The sequence below is a fragment of the Cyprinus carpio genome, chromosome A12, assembly GCF_018340385.1.
Source record: "Cyprinus carpio isolate SPL01 chromosome A12, ASM1834038v1, whole genome shotgun sequence".
NCBI lineage: Eukaryota > Metazoa > Chordata > Actinopteri > Cypriniformes > Cyprinidae > Cyprinus > Cyprinus carpio.
The window spans coordinates 22,614,412-22,630,323 of NC_056583.1; the positions used below are offsets into that span (position 1 = coordinate 22,614,412).

At 40.1% G+C, this 15,912-nt stretch overlaps 1 long non-coding RNA gene across 1 annotated transcript; it reads right to left on the reverse strand.

Moving 5' to 3' along the window:
• Positions 1–2,818: 2,818 nt before the first annotated feature.
• On the reverse strand, positions 2,819–12,151 carry LOC122147055. Its single transcript, XR_006161398.1, has 5 exons — positions 11,854–12,151; positions 11,723–11,785; positions 8,249–8,402; positions 6,644–6,739; positions 2,819–4,003 (listed from the first exon to the last, which is right to left on the reverse strand). It is a non-coding gene; the product is annotated as an uncharacterized LOC122147055 (long non-coding RNA).
• Between the last annotated feature and the right edge of the window lie 3,761 nt (positions 12,152–15,912).

Sequence of the window (15,912 nt, forward strand, 5' to 3'; positions counted from 1 at the left end):
GATGGACAGTATAATTAATTGATGCACCACAGATGATTCATAGTTCAATTATTCTGGCTGTTGTCAGACAGTTATTTATCAGTTATTCTGTTTATACTAGCATACTAGCACATTAATGGGGCATTACGCCAACTACTTTCTTATGCCACAGAATAATTGTTTTGCTTTGAAACTTGCTTTGTTATTCTTAATTTTTTTTTTCATTCCAACAACAATATCAGAGATGACAAATATGCATCATGAAGATAATTAAACTGAAATAACAGCAAACAAAATAAACACTAAAATACAAAAACAAAATACAAAAAAACCTTAAACTAAATAAACAAAATATATACTTTATATAAAATATATATACAGTATATTATATATATACCAAAAATAAAGTATATATATATATATATATATATATATATATATATATATATATATATATATATATAAAAACAAAAAATAGAAAAAATAAAACAATTAATAATAAAAATGACAAAAACACCCTACTAAATTATAAAAAAAAATTACATAAATTTAAATGACAACAGAAAATACAAAACTAAAATCTAATTTAAAATATATGGGGAAAACTATAATAATACCTCAGTGATACTAAAAACACTGTTCTAAAGCTGTTCAGGAGCTCAGGTTGTATTTACAGTATGTTGATCATTGTATATGATTGATACATGCTTTATTTATGATTAAACTTTTATTTGTTACCCATTTTTATCATTTTGCACTTTACCAACGACTAAAATGTTATGCAGTTATGTAGAAGAAATATGTCAGTTTTGTGTGTGAGTTGGGGGCGGGGGATGGGTTTAGTTGTTCAGGCTTGGAACGACATGGAGTTGAATAAATAATGACAGATTTGTACTTTTTGACTAAAATACTCTTTTAATGTTCCACTTCCAGGCTTATTGTTGCATGAACATTTATGTTCAAGGATCGTTTGCAACAGGTTGAGAGCTCATACATTCAGTGCTGTTCTGCCATTTGGATAAAACATTAAATAAAATGTGTCAAATCAAATTTCTGACATGTCTCATGAAATGGGTTCTGTTGTCGTCTGTCACTTTGCACCCTATGAAGTGTCAAATCACTAGAGCTTCAAAATATAAAAAAAATTATTAAAAAAACATGTTTTTCAAAGCCGTTCGGTCTCAAACACATCACTACAAAAGAAAAACGTTTCTAGGCAAACCCAGATATTTGAACCCACAGCATAAAATGAACCCACATAGTAGGAAAATACAGAATTTGCAGAAAACGTCAACACAGACTCAAAATTGACTCTATTTTCTTTCTAAACACACGCCATTTCATGCTCTATGCTAATGTGTGTTGAAAAATGTACAAACTGCTGATGTCAATTGCAGTGATTGGGTCAGGTCACGTATCTGCTTTTGCTCAAGCTAAACGAGTTTATTTGGCTCAGAAAGCATAAGTGTGAATTCTTGCATGTTAATATGTTTTTGTGAATCTAAAAGATGGCCCACATTACTTCTCATTGAATATGTGTCATGCAGAAACCACATTGGGGCAACTATCCATGCAAACAATGAAGCACCCGTGGGATTTGACTCATACCACTCGGCTAGCTATGTTCCCAACTTTGAGTTGCTTCCATGTTGCATTACCATTGCAAAATTCCCACCCACGCTTCCTCAGCTCCCTCTGGCTAGGTCACTTAGACTTTTTGAGGAAGCTGTCCTCCATAAAGCATCCGTTGGTTGAGGAGATAAATGTGGTGCGATGCTCTAGGCCAAAAGAGCACATTCCTTAACCTGCTGATCATGACTATTAATCACTCTGCCTGGCTCTTTCTTTCACACAGGACACAGGCACACAGGTCAGGGCCAAAGTCTGTAGCTTTCTGTAGGCACTCAGGTTAATGTGGATGCTGTTTTTCAGGGTAGCGTGATGTTAAGCATGGTTTCATAGTGCTCTCTCATCAGGACTGAATGGAAAAAGAAACTGCTGAAGTCAAATTACACTATTGACTGCAAAATCTTAAGAAGCAACAATGCATGACATATTAAGATTTTTTTGTCTTATTGCACTTTTTTCGTTTGCAACTTGTTTATACTGCAAGTGGAAAACTCTGCCAGTCCAATAAGAAAATATACATTAATATTTGGATGACTTTTAATATCTTTCAACAACGCATATCTTTTTTTACAAGTACCAGATATTTTAGAAATTTAAAATTAGACAAAATAATTGTATGTACAGGTATATATTATATGCATGGATAGCTATTGTCGAGAACAACCGATTTCTTATCACATCAGAAATTCTATATATAAAAACTAATACAATATTACATATAAAAAAAAAAAAAAAAAAAAAAAAAAAAGTGTGTGTATATATATATATAAATATATATATATATATATGTGTGTGTGTGTGTGTGTGTGTGTGTGTGTGTGTTATATATATATATATATATACACATAATCATAATTTATTTTTTACAAATTATTTTTTTTAGATTAGAAAATATAATTGTATAAATTAAATTAAATTAAAATAAACCTACGTCGTTGACTCAGTTAGCTGAATTTGATTGTTGTCAATTTGGCATGATCTTGGATTATTTGGTTCTTCAAAGCTCACCCTGGACTTGCTGTCATAGCAACAGGTTTTATTTGTGATAAAATAACTTCATGATTGTATTAGAATCTTACACACATGCTGTACAGTTAACAGGAGTCGTGCATTAATTTGAGTGCTGACAGCTATTATGGGAGGGGCTTGATGGAGCGCAGGAGATGCAGATAACTTGATTTTGACCCTTAAGAAACTTTAATTAATGCTGTCACATAACAAGTCTGCTTCAAAGATAAAATTACATGAATTGCTTATTACAACACTGAACTAAAAATGTAAAGCTTGTACAAATACTAGTAATTGTGAATATAAATAATTGGGAATCATGCAAAAATATATATAAAATAAATAAAATAAAAACAGTGCACATTTCATTCATCTAGTTTTGTTCACTTGGCTGTTTTCTTATAAAGGTCCAGAAATTTTTCAAGCTTTGTGTCGGGTCGCTTTTTTAATTATATGATTTCATTAATTAGCTGTCTTGCCACCAGCCAATTGCTGCATTGCTGATTGTGGTTTTGAGTATCAATACATCTGCCCTTTACGGGGAACACGAGAACGCACACTTGCACAGTAATCTTAGACAACTTAATCCAGATATTTTAATCAAATCCGCAAATCCGTTTGAAGAACCAAATTAGCCAGAGATCAGTTATCAAGATTAGAAGATCTGGCATCTTTCAAATCAACTCAGATGTATTTAGTGAGACACGAAGAACAGGCCCCTGTTCAACAAAGTTTGCAGTAACAGGTGTTCAAAACACGGTAAATTGTTTTCTTTGTTGATAATTGTACGACTACAGAACAAATGCACAGTTGCACAGCATCATTCAACCCCCACAGTTTGGTTGCTAGAAGGCTTCTCTGTTGACAGTCACCTGTAACACCTGTAAAGTTAATGAGTGTTACCATGTTTTTTTTTTTTACACATTAGGGTGTTTAACCAGATTTGTGTGCCAAAATTCCCATCATTATCTGTGGCAAAACAAAGATGATAAATTATACAAACAAACATGAATGACCTAATGTGCATCCTTCATTATAAAACACGAAGGCTTAAAAAAAGCTATGAGTAAATGAAAAAGCAGACAGACAGACAGACAGATAGAAAGATATTTAACAAGTAAAGAACATTCATCAGCTGGCTTGTATTTCATGAGAAACACTCTGTAGCCTTGCTGCACATGAAACAGCTGTTAAGTCACTTTCCTGCTCCATGATTAACTACATAATGACTCTTAAAATAACCAACCGAGGTGTATGAGTTCTGTCGCTGTGTGAAAACACATGCTGAAACATACAGTGTTCTTTCCATCAATCTACTAGTTACAGGAAAAACTGCAGTGCGATCTTCGGTGCCTTGAGCTATTTGTGTGTCCAGCCTCTGACAGACCTGCATAAACAAATCTGTTGTTACTGACAGTGATAGAGACAGCCAATGATGAAACAAACTGAACATTCACGCTACAGTTCTCTGTCTGTGCCTAATTATCTCCAGACATTTTTTACCCACAACTATCAGCAGTTAAATGAGCAAAGAAGCAGCATTCATCATGAGCACAGACAGTCCTTTTCACATTTTAACATTGGCCCTACAAGTGGGTCACACAATTCAAAGCAATTAGGAGTCATTCATTTTCCATGATAGATTATGCCTTCCAACAACATGAGCGATGTCAACCGTTGGTGATGTAATGTGGGCAGGTAAGAAGTTGAGAAAAGAAGAGATTTCCTATCAAATTTTCTTTCCCGAAATGTGACGTATACTATAATTTATTACCATATTTATACACTGTTTATTATTATTATTATTATTATTATTATTATTATTATTATTATTATTATTATTATTATTATTATTTTATTAACTTCGTTAATTTTCAATCAGATTATTCATCATTTCAGCCAAACAGCCATTGTTCCCAAAATAAGATAAAAATGCAATTGATTTAACTCCTGAAACACCTATAAAATATCTTTGACCTTACACTCTTATATTAAAAAGTTACATCTAAAAAATTATATCACAAATAGTGTAAGAACAGTCTTTCAGAAATGTAAAATTGCCAAATAAAAAAACAACATTACACAATTCTGACATGCAAAATAATGGCAAATATATTGTGGATAGTCTGCATATTGCTCAGCCCCAGTGTGTGTGTGTGTGCACATGAGAAGAGTCATAATGTATTCTGCACGCATTCATTCGCTGCGAGGCATCACAACACTGATAACAGAATAAAATATCAGAATCACAGACAGCATCACTCATTATATCTCATGAATGCACAATTGTACAAAATGACATCTCACTGCAACAATCAAGATGCTGTTTAATTGGAACAGACAGCAGCTCACATCTTTGGCCTTGAAGTTTTCAAACCTTCCATGAACATATAAAATATAAATCACAAATTTCATGAGCACAACACTACAGTCCAAACTACCTGTGTATTAAATCAGTACAGCATTAAACGCATTAAAAGATAATGATGCAACAGATAAAGCACTTGCACAGCTTTAAAAACTGCAGTGTTCTTCACATATGATTAAATGTGACTGAAATTAAAAAAAAAATAACAAACACCATAAATAAACTGTAATGTGTTTATTTATGATTGATTAGGTTTAACCAGATATATTGCAGGACAAATTAAAACAGCCTTTTGCGAAAAACCTGGTGCCAACCAAGGCCATCAACAGCACTGCGCCTCAGCTTTTAAACACTGTTTGATCAATATTTCAGAATGCAGGCCACTAATGCAGATGAAGGTTTCATCAAAACACGCTAAATGTCTGTGGTCATATTCTATTTCTGATATTTAATGATCAGTTAAAAACAAGTTTTCAACCAAAAACATAATACAAAGAAGAGTTGCTTAAAGGGGTCATATGATGCGATTTAATTTTTTCCTTTCTCTTTGGAGTGTTACAAGCTCTTGGTGCATGAAGAAGGTCTGTAAAGTTGCAAAGACTAGAGTCTCAAATCTAAAGAGATATTCTTTATAAAAGTTAAGAGTCAACCACAGCCCCCTATAACGGCTCATTCTAACATGCCCCCACTTATCTACGTCACTATGTGGGAAGATTTGCATAACGCCGCCGAGATGTTCACGCAAAGAAAGAAGGCATACCTTTTATTCTCGTTGTAGTATTGTTGTTGCCGCCGCTGCCATGTCAATAGACGCTGTGTGTTTCACTGTGAAAGCGAAACTACTTTGTTTGGCCTTCCAAAAGAGGACACAACTAGAAATCAGTGGTTAAGATGTATTTATAAATATTCAGATGTTTGCAGCACATTTTACTGTGGACTGTTTCTTGATCCTGGGAAGGCTATGCACAAAGGCTGTTTCTAAGTGGGGCAATTCCAACTTTGCAAGGACAGTCTAGCGCTTCTGACTCACAGCCTGTAAGTACGTTTACATATTTAAAGAATTTGCCACTGATGATTCAAATGCGAGTTTTGAGCAGTGTAGAGTAGCCCTTGTTGTTTGTCGTTTCTCTGATTACAAATGCAGACATGGTTTTATGTTTACGCAGAGCGATCCGCAACGCAACACGTAAAAAGACAGTATAAGTCATTATAATCAGTAATTATGTCCCCACTCGATGCTACAAATGCCTCATTTGTAATGGGCTTTATTGGTTTTATCTCAGTGCTCCGAGACAAACGGCATCACAGTATGTTAAGTGGTGTAACATTTCCGTCACGTGCTTGACGAATTCGGCCAATCACAATGCACTGGATAGCTGGCCAATCAGAGCACACCTCACTTTTTGCTCTTTTTACGATGAGCTTTGTAAAAAAATCGATGCGTTTCAGAAAGGTGGGACATAGAGGAGAAACAATGTACAATATGTGGAAAATATTGTGTTTTTTTAACCTTAAACCACGTAAACACATTGCATTACACCAAATACTCAAAACACAAAATAATGGTCTTTTTAGCAACATCATATGACCCCTTTAATATACAGAATTTTGAATATTTTCCTTAAAAACATAAAATAGAAGAAAAAAAAAATCACATACCTGAGAGAAAATCACAGTGATGAAAATGCAAAGCATTTTTGATCCAAAACATGACTTCCTCATTATTTCATCACATGTGCCACCTACAAGCTGCTCCTAAAATCAAAATGAGTCCATGATATTCACAGATAGAACAAATATAGAAACTCATTTATAAAAATGGAAAACATCTAGAAGTGAATAACATATTCGTATGTTCCTGAAAACCAACAATTTGCTAATTGAAAGTATAAAAGCCATGCTGCCCATTTCATAACCGGACAAGGTTGACCTCTCATCATATGCCCGAATAATAAAAGTCATCACAGATTATACACAAAAGTAATTTGGTTTATTGGTGTAGTTCCAAGTCAGTTTTCATAAACATTAGCCTTCAGTAAGCGCTTAGCGATTGTGTAATGGTCCGGTACGAGATAATAACACAACCAGCATAATGGAAAGACAATGCAGAGATAAGCTGACTGTCCAAAAAATATAAAAAATAAAAAATAAAACCTGGTCCTGCATAATATTTTAAAATGCTTGTATTTCTATTTTATCAAAATATAATATCATGCTCTGTCTCTGAAATGACCCTTTTTAATGACTTTTTTTTTTTCCAGCTGATATCACGCCATTAGTTTTTCAATCAATAAAACTCAAAAGTCTCATACTATATTTTCCCATACTGGATATCCAGTTTCACTTCGAAATGCACCAGATTTCAGAAGTAAAATGAGTTGTGAATGCCGTCTTGTTTGACTTTAAACTTTGCATCTGAGGAAATGCCTTTGGTTAGCGCAGCTTTCTCTTTCTGTTTTCTGGGGTTGAAATGGTAGCAGCTGTGTAATCACAGTCTGCATGCTAGAGGCATTTTAATCAACTAGAGTGATTCATGAGCCTATGGCTGACAAATACAATAGTGTGGGTCAGCATGCGCACACACACACAGGCCATTACAGGCCTAATCATTAGCATGGTTTATGCCTACTCTTAACTCAAGGCATTTTAAAAGCAAGTTGCTTCCCCTTGAAACCAGAAAGCTCACAAGATACACAGTCAGACAGAAAAGCAATCTTTTCTTCCTCCTTCTCTTTTTCCAGAGACAGCTCACATCCTTGACAGATGCTTCTCTCTCTGATTTTCTCTCAGACAATACCACAGCCTTTTGCCTTCCTTTTGAAGGCTTTTCGGGTCCCAAAGTGCAGCAGATGACTTCAATATTAGAGCAGAATTGTGAGGAATGGATCTAGCATGTTACACACCATCTGACTTGTGTGTTGTTCTTGGTGTTGAGGAAGCTCCTTTGAAACTGTAGCATGCCAGGATAAGCTACTCGTGATTTAAAGTCAACTACAGTTAAGCTACCCCAAACAAAGAAGTTAACTTCACTAAAAGTTAAGAAAAATGAAGTAGAAATTTAAGGGAACTTTGAACAGAAATTCTGCAAATAAAATATTTATTTGTACAGTACAAAAACGATAGTGACAATGATACACTTTACCATAAACACAAATAGTATTCTCACAAACCTGTTCACTAAAATTAATCAAACTAGTTATGCTACTGAAAATATGCAGCTAGTTTAAATCTGTGTAGTGTCTGTACTTTTCTTGAGTTACTCACCAATGTTGATTGTTCTGCAGTGAGGCAGAATATGAATATCTTTGCAGCCTTGGTCTGTTTACAGAGGTGTGTTTATGGTCATGGTTATAAGGTTCGATGTTAAGCTAGTGCACGAAATGCTGTGTCAGGTTCCTTATCAGCTCTGGGGTGCCAGCTGGAAAGAGTGTTGCATTCAGCGCAAAGCTTCACACATTTGTACAGGCAGCTACTGATATGTTTGTTTGTGTTTGTTTGTTTGTGTGTGTGTGTGTGTGTGTGTGTGTGTGTGTGTGTGTGTGTGTGTGTGTGTGTGTGTGTGTGTGTGTGTGTGTGTGTGTGTGTGTGTGTGTGTGTGTGTGTGTTTGTGTGTTCCAGCCTGAAAGTTGACCTGTATATCAAGCTGGTTAAAAAAAAAAAAAAAAAAAAAAAAAACTTTACTAGGTGCATTGAATGTTTTTCATTTCTGGTAACTTCAGACATGTGCACATACACATGTACTATAGGGTCACTACACTGCTGGCTTGTAAAGTCAAGATATACAGGTCCTTCTCAAAAAAATAGCATATTTTGAAAAAGTTCATTATTTTCCATAATGTAATGATAAAAATTAAACTTTCATATATTTTAGATTCATTGCACACCAACTGAAATAATTCAGGTCTTTTATTGTTTTAATACTGATGATTTTGGCATACAGCTCATGAAAACCCAAAATTCCTATCTCAAAAAATTAGCATATTTCATCCGACCAATAAAAGAAAAGTGTTTTTAATACAAAAAAAGTCAACCTTCAAATAATTATGTTCAGTTATGCACTCAATACTTGGTCGGGAATCCTTTTGCAGAAATGACTGCTTCAATGCGGCGTGGCATGGAGGCAATCAGCCTGTGGCACTGCTGAGGTGTTATGAAGGCCCAGAATGCTTCGATAGTGGCCTTAAGCTCATCCAGAGTGTTGGGTCTTGCGTCTCTCAACTTTCTCTTCACAATATCCCACAGATTCTCTATGGGGTTCAGGTCAGGAGAGTTGGCAGGCCAATTGAGCACAGTAATACCATGGTCAGTAAACCATTTACCAGTGGTCTTGGCACTGTGAGCAGGTGCCAGGTCGTGCTGAAAAACGAAATCTTCATCTCCATAAAGCTTTTCAGCAGATGGAAGCATGAAGTGCTCCAAAATCTCCTGATAGCTAGCTGCATTGACCCTGCCCTTGATAAAACACAGTGGACCAACACCAGCAGCTGACATGGCACCCCAGACCATCACTGACTGTGGGTACTTGACACTGGACTTCAGGCATTTTGGCATTTCCTTCTCCCCAGTCTTCCTCCAGACTCTGGCACCTTGATTTCCGAATGACATGCAAAATTTGCTTTCATCCGAAAAAAGTACTTTAGACCACTGAGCAACAGTCCAGTGCTGCTTCTCTGTTGCCCAGGTCAGGCGCTTCTGCCGCTGTTTCTGGTTCAAAAGCACACGCCTGTGCACGGTGGCTCTGGATGTTTCTACTCCAGACTCAGTCCACTGCTTCCGCAGGTCCCCCAGGGTCTGGAATGGGTCCTTCTCCACAATCTTCCTCAGGGTCCGGTCACCTCTTCTCGTTGTGCAGTGTTTTTTGCCACACTTTTTCCTTCCCACAGACTTCCCACTGAGGTGCCTTGATACAGCACTCTGGGAACAGCCTATTCGTTCAGAAATTTCTTTCTGTGTCTCACCCTCTCGCTTGAGGGTGTCAGTGATGGCCTTCTGGACAGCAGTCAGGTCGGCAATCTTACCCATGATTGCGGTTTTGAGTAATGTAGGGCTGGACAATTCATAAAAACAACCAGTAAACTCTCGCACAAACTCAGAGTTAATTAGCTGATTCAGATGATTAGGTTAATAGCTCGTTTAGAGAACCTTTTCATGATATGCTAATTTTTTGAGATAGGAATTTTGGGTTTTCATGAGCTGTATGCCAAAATCATCAGTATTAAAACAATAAAAGACCTGAAATATTTCAGTTGGTGTGCAATGAATCTAAAATATATGAAAGTTTAATTTTTATCATTACATTATGGAAAATAATGAACTTTTTCACAATATGCTAATTTTTTGAGAAGGACCTGTATATAAAAAATTCTAAGCATTTATAGTATATAAAAAGATTGCTGTTATCTTTATCCATAATAAACTCTTTGGGGAACTGAGACTGATCAACATCAATAATATTAGCCAATATTTTTCCATTTTTAGCTAACCAGCAAAGCTTGGCTGATTAGAGGTATTGCCAAAAACTGAGTAAATATTTAGCAAACTTTCAGAAAATCTGGAGACTTGAGTTCTCAGTTTCATTGTATCAAAAATGTCTAATATGCTTCTTCAAAATTTAAATTAGACCAAGAATATAGAGCTTTTAAACAAATAAAACCATCAGCAAAACTCAGATAATTTGGTCTTGGAAGAGTTAGAAAGGTATCTTGGCAAATCTGAGCACTGTCTGAGACATTGTTGAGATGAGACGTGAGATTACTAGTTTTTTCTCAGCAGGAAAGCAAAAGATTCAGAAGACTCTCTATTTGATCTCATACTGTAGCTGTCTAGAGAAACATCTGATATATCCGAGATTTTTACTTTCCTACAGGCAGATCTATCTTTTTTTCTTTTCTTTTTTTTCTTTTCAATACACAATGTTAGGTTTCCATGTTTTGTTGGGACATTCCATATTCTTAATGGTTTTTATACTTTACAAACTGCATTTTTAATTTAATTTTCTATTCTTAAAACTTAAGAAAACTTAATTCTGTATGATTTATAAGTTTGTTTCCTCATGGGGACCAAAAAAGGTCCCCAAAAGGTTTAAAATTATTGGTATTACTATAGTTGTGGAGATATTTGGTCCCCATAACTTAAAGAATGCTAGGACCACACACACACACACACACACACACACACACACACACTACACACAACAACAACACAAATACATCTGCAGAACACACATTTGTCATCCTACTATGCATTATTTCATGCTTGTGTGTTAGTCTCAAAAAAGTCAAATGTGCAGCAAATGTGTTACATTCAAGTAACTGCATTATTGAGCTGTTCTCATCACCATACACACACACACACACTTCAGCTGAACAAGGCACAACAGCCTATGAATATAGCATGAGTGCCTTCACTGAAGATGAATAAACAGTCATATGGCAACAAGCAGCCACACACACACACACATAAGAGAGCAGCGATATATATAACTTTCCCAGAGTGGCTCTAATTGCACAATGCATCACATGAGAGACAACATCGAGCACCGCCCATCCCTAACCATCAAATTACCCACACAATCTCTTTTCCACTTTCAATCACTCTACAGCTCCCAATCTCATTCCCTCTCATGCCTTATATTTTCCACTAACTTCAAACGTCCATAATCCACATCCCAATCCATCAATATTAATTTATCTTCTGAAACTGAGAACTTGCAGAGAAAGTAAGGGATTTCTCTCTTACCTGTGTGCTTTCACAGATCCCCCCCTTATATACGGCACGATCTTCTGCCCGATGCATCGACAGCTGCACAAGACACAGGCAGTGTGTGAGAGGATGAAGATGCGCGCGCACACATATACACACACACTCACAGAGAGAGAGGGGTTCTGAATTATGGATGGAGAGTGAGGGTTCCCTCATGCCGGATATGGTGGAGTGTGAATCATCTCTGGCATGAATCAAACATAGTCCAGGAGCGAACGAGAGGTAGAGGGAGGGGTAGCAGATGAATAGATGACTGAAAAGCAATGGAATGGTGGTGAGAGAGCAGACGAGCGAGTCGTTTGAGGTCTAGCATCTCTCTCTCTCTCTCTCAGTCCAGACATCTTCACTCTTCATCTTCAATTGTTTAATCAGTCTGACAGAGGCTAATAGTTGTGTATTGAACTGGCCAGTCAATAACAAATATTGCAGATGCTTTCTTCTAAATTTGGAGAGAGACTGTAAGCACTCCTAAAGGTACAGTTAAAGCAAAACAACACAATAGACAATCAGTAGCTTATACATTGTGTAAATACTCTCATTAGACAGAATGCAATAGTTTGGAAGTGTATGGATTGGTCCAGCTGTCATTATACCCAAACATACTAGGTTACGTATGTAACCCTAGTTCCTCGAAGTAACGTCTCTAGGTTACGCATGTAACCATGGTTCCTCGAGGGAACGAGACGCTGCGTCGAAAACGCTATGGGGAATGCGCTTAGCGTGAGCGACTCTGAATATCGTGTGTAATCTGTCTAATGGAAGAGCATGACGTCACAGGCAGGGTGACGTAAGCGACCAGGAAGCTATAAAGGCACATGCCGCACAGCTGGCATCAGCTTCGAGTACCAGCAAGCGCCGGCAGGGGTGCCGGGGGTATGGCTCCGAGACGCAGCGTCTCGTTCCCTCGAGGAACTAGGGTTACATACGTAACCTAGAGACGTTCCTCTTCAGGAACTCGAGCTGCGTCGAAACGCTTTGGGGAACGAGTACCAACGCTGCCAGACTACCAAACCCCTGCCTAGTGTGTATCCGAAGAGCACAGCTTAGGACGAGAGGACAGAAGCGCCTGGAGTAACTAGCATGTCTAAGCCATAAATCTTGCAACTGTAGAGGGCGTGGACCACCCCGCAGCGTCGCAGATGTCCAGCATGGATACACCTGCTAAGAAGGCCTTGGAGGCCGCCATACCCCGTGTGGAGTGAGCCTTGGCTCCCAACAACGGGGGAGGACCAGAGGACTCATAGGATACGTTGATAGCCTCGACTATCCAACGACTAAGAGTCTGCTTAGATGCAGGAGAACCCCTCTTGGGGGACCATAGCATACGAGCAATTGGTCTGTTTTTCTCCACAGGGCAGCTCTGTGGACGTATGTGTACAGCGCTCGAGCTGGATACATACAATTAGCTTCTTCTGGTCTGACTCCCGGAAGGGAGGAGGGCAGAAGGCCTGCAGTACTATTGGTTGTGGTGTGACAGAGGGAACTTAGGAACACAACCCGCTCGAGGGTATAGAAGTGCTTTGGCCATGCCGGGCGCAAAGTGAAATGAGTAGGGGCCACTGAGAGGGCCTGAAGATCTCCAACTCTCCTCAGAGAGGTAATAGCCAACAGGTCAGATGTCTATCTGATATATCTTGGATCGGTTCGCATGGAGCTTTACAGAGCCTCCAACACCACAACCAAGTCCCAGGAGGGACACGGGACCGTACTGGAGGCCTCAGCCTCAGCGCACCGTGGAGGAAATGTATCAGTAGGGGGTGTCTTCCCACTGATTGTCCACCGAGAGGGACATGGTAGGCCGCAATGACCGCCACGTAAACCTTTACTGTGGAGTGGGTCAACCCTGCAGAGAACCTGGCTTGTAGAAACTCCAGAACTGTACCAACTGGGCAGTTAGCTGGGTCAAGCTGGTATGCTCTGCCCCATGAGGTGAAGAGTTTCCACCTCAGGGCATACAGTTTCCTCGTTGAGGGAGCTCTGGATTGGAGGAGGGTCTCAACAACCTCGGTTGAGAGACCGGATGCTATGAGCTGTGCCCCCTCAGGGGCCACACCCACAGTTTCCACAAGTCCAGGCGAGGGTGAATTATCATGCCCTGCACCTGTGAGTGTAGGTCTGTCCTGATCGGTATCTCCCGAGGAGAGCCGTCGAGGAGCGAGACCAGATCTGAGAACCATACTCGGCCCGGCCAGAATGGGGCTACTAATAACAGCCGAACCCCATCCCAGCGTACTCTCGCCAGAACTCCCGGGAGCAGAGCGATAGGGGAAAGGTGTACAGACGAAGCCTCGGCCAGGTCTGTACCTCGGCCCCTGTCTCGACAGTATGTCTGCTCCAACATTCAACCTCCCAGGAAAATATACTGCTCTGAGCTAGAGGAGTTTATCCTGGGACCACAGAAGGATCTGGTGTGCCAGCTTGTACAAAGGGCACAAACGCAGACCTCCCTGCTGGTTGATATAAGAGACCACCGCTGTGTTGTCGGTGCGCACCAACACATGATGACCTCTCAGGTCTGGGAGGAATATTTTAATGCTTGATGCACAGCTAGCATCTCTAGACAACTGATATGCCATGTAAAATGGCGACCGCTCCACAGACCGCGGGCAGGGTCGCCACTCATGACCGCACCCCAACCAGTGAGGGATGCATCCGTCGCTAGTGTTACACGGCGACCAGGAGCTCCCAGCACCGGGCCCTGATTCAAGAACCAAGGTTTCTTCCACATGTCTAAGGCACGGAGGCAGCGCGCGCGTGACCTTGATAGTTCGAAGTGGATTGCCCCTTGGGGAAAATCCCTTGGTCTTGAGCCACCACTGTAGGGGTCTCATGTACAGCAGGCCAAGAGGTATCACGTTGGACGCACTTGCCATCAGACCCAACAATCTCTGAAATTGTTTGACAGTGAGTGACTGGCCTTCTTTGGCTCTCTCGACTGAGATGAGGATCGACTCGATACGAGCAGGGGACAATCGTGCCTGCATCGCGGTCGAATCCCATACTACGCCTAGATAGGTGGTTCTCTAACTGGAGAAAGTACACTCTTCTTGGCGTTCAGTCTCAAACCCAGCTCCCCCCATGTGGGCGAAAACGACATCTCGATGTCGAACCGCCATCTGCTCTGATTGAGCTAAAATCAACCAATCGTTGATATAATTTAGTATGCGGATGCCCCCGCAGTCGCAGTGGAGCCATTTGAGCAGCATCCACGCACTTCGTAAATGTGCTGGGTGAGAGTGCAAGGCTGGACAGAAGTACTCAATATTGGTACGCTTCGCCCCCGAAAGCGAACCTCCGAAACTTCCTGTGTTGTGGAAGGATGTAGACATGGAAGTATGCGTCTATGAGATCTGTCGTAACAAACCAGTCCTCAGACCTGATTTGTGGTACAACATGCTCTAGAATAAGCAGTTTGAACTTCAGCCTCATAACTGAGCGATTTAACTGACGTAGATCTATGATCGGACGCAACCCCCTCATCCTTCCTTGGAACTTGTGAAATACCGGCTGTAAAACCCCGGATTCCCTGTCTTGAGGAGAGACCACCTCGATGGCCTCCTTCCCTAATAGGGTATTCACTTTTTGTTCCATAACCAGAGCCTGCTCGGGTCCGACCAACGTCGGAATAACCCCGTTGAATTTCGGCGGTAAGAGCCGAACTGAATGCAATAGCCTTATTGCCATATGCAGGCCCCATTGAGATACATTTGGCAGTCATTCAGATGCTGCCAAATGATCTACTAAGGGAATCAGTCTCTCGAGACGGACCTCTGGTGTAACTGTGGCAGCTAAATCGGCGCCTGAAGTAAACACCATTCCCAGCAGCCGATCTAACTATTTTAGAGACCCCCGAAGGGGTTGCGAGCCTCTCAGCACCGCTACGCTCGCGGGCGGAAGAAACAGAGAGCAGCGCTCGCTGGAAACCGCTGTGCCCTGGAGCTCTGGCAGGGTTGGCAGATCGACTTCCCGAGGGCACTGAGGAGAGACGGGCACCGTGTAATGCGTGTAAACACCACTCTACCCCAGTAGGGGCCGCCCTCTGCAGTCGTGACCAATGTGTCAGGACTTCTTAGCCGAGGACCTCCCAGCCTGAAGCACGGCCCTCAGATCCGGCTTAGGCTGGGAAACCCTGGCCCAGAGCGTTGCTTCAGCCACCGGTCCCGACG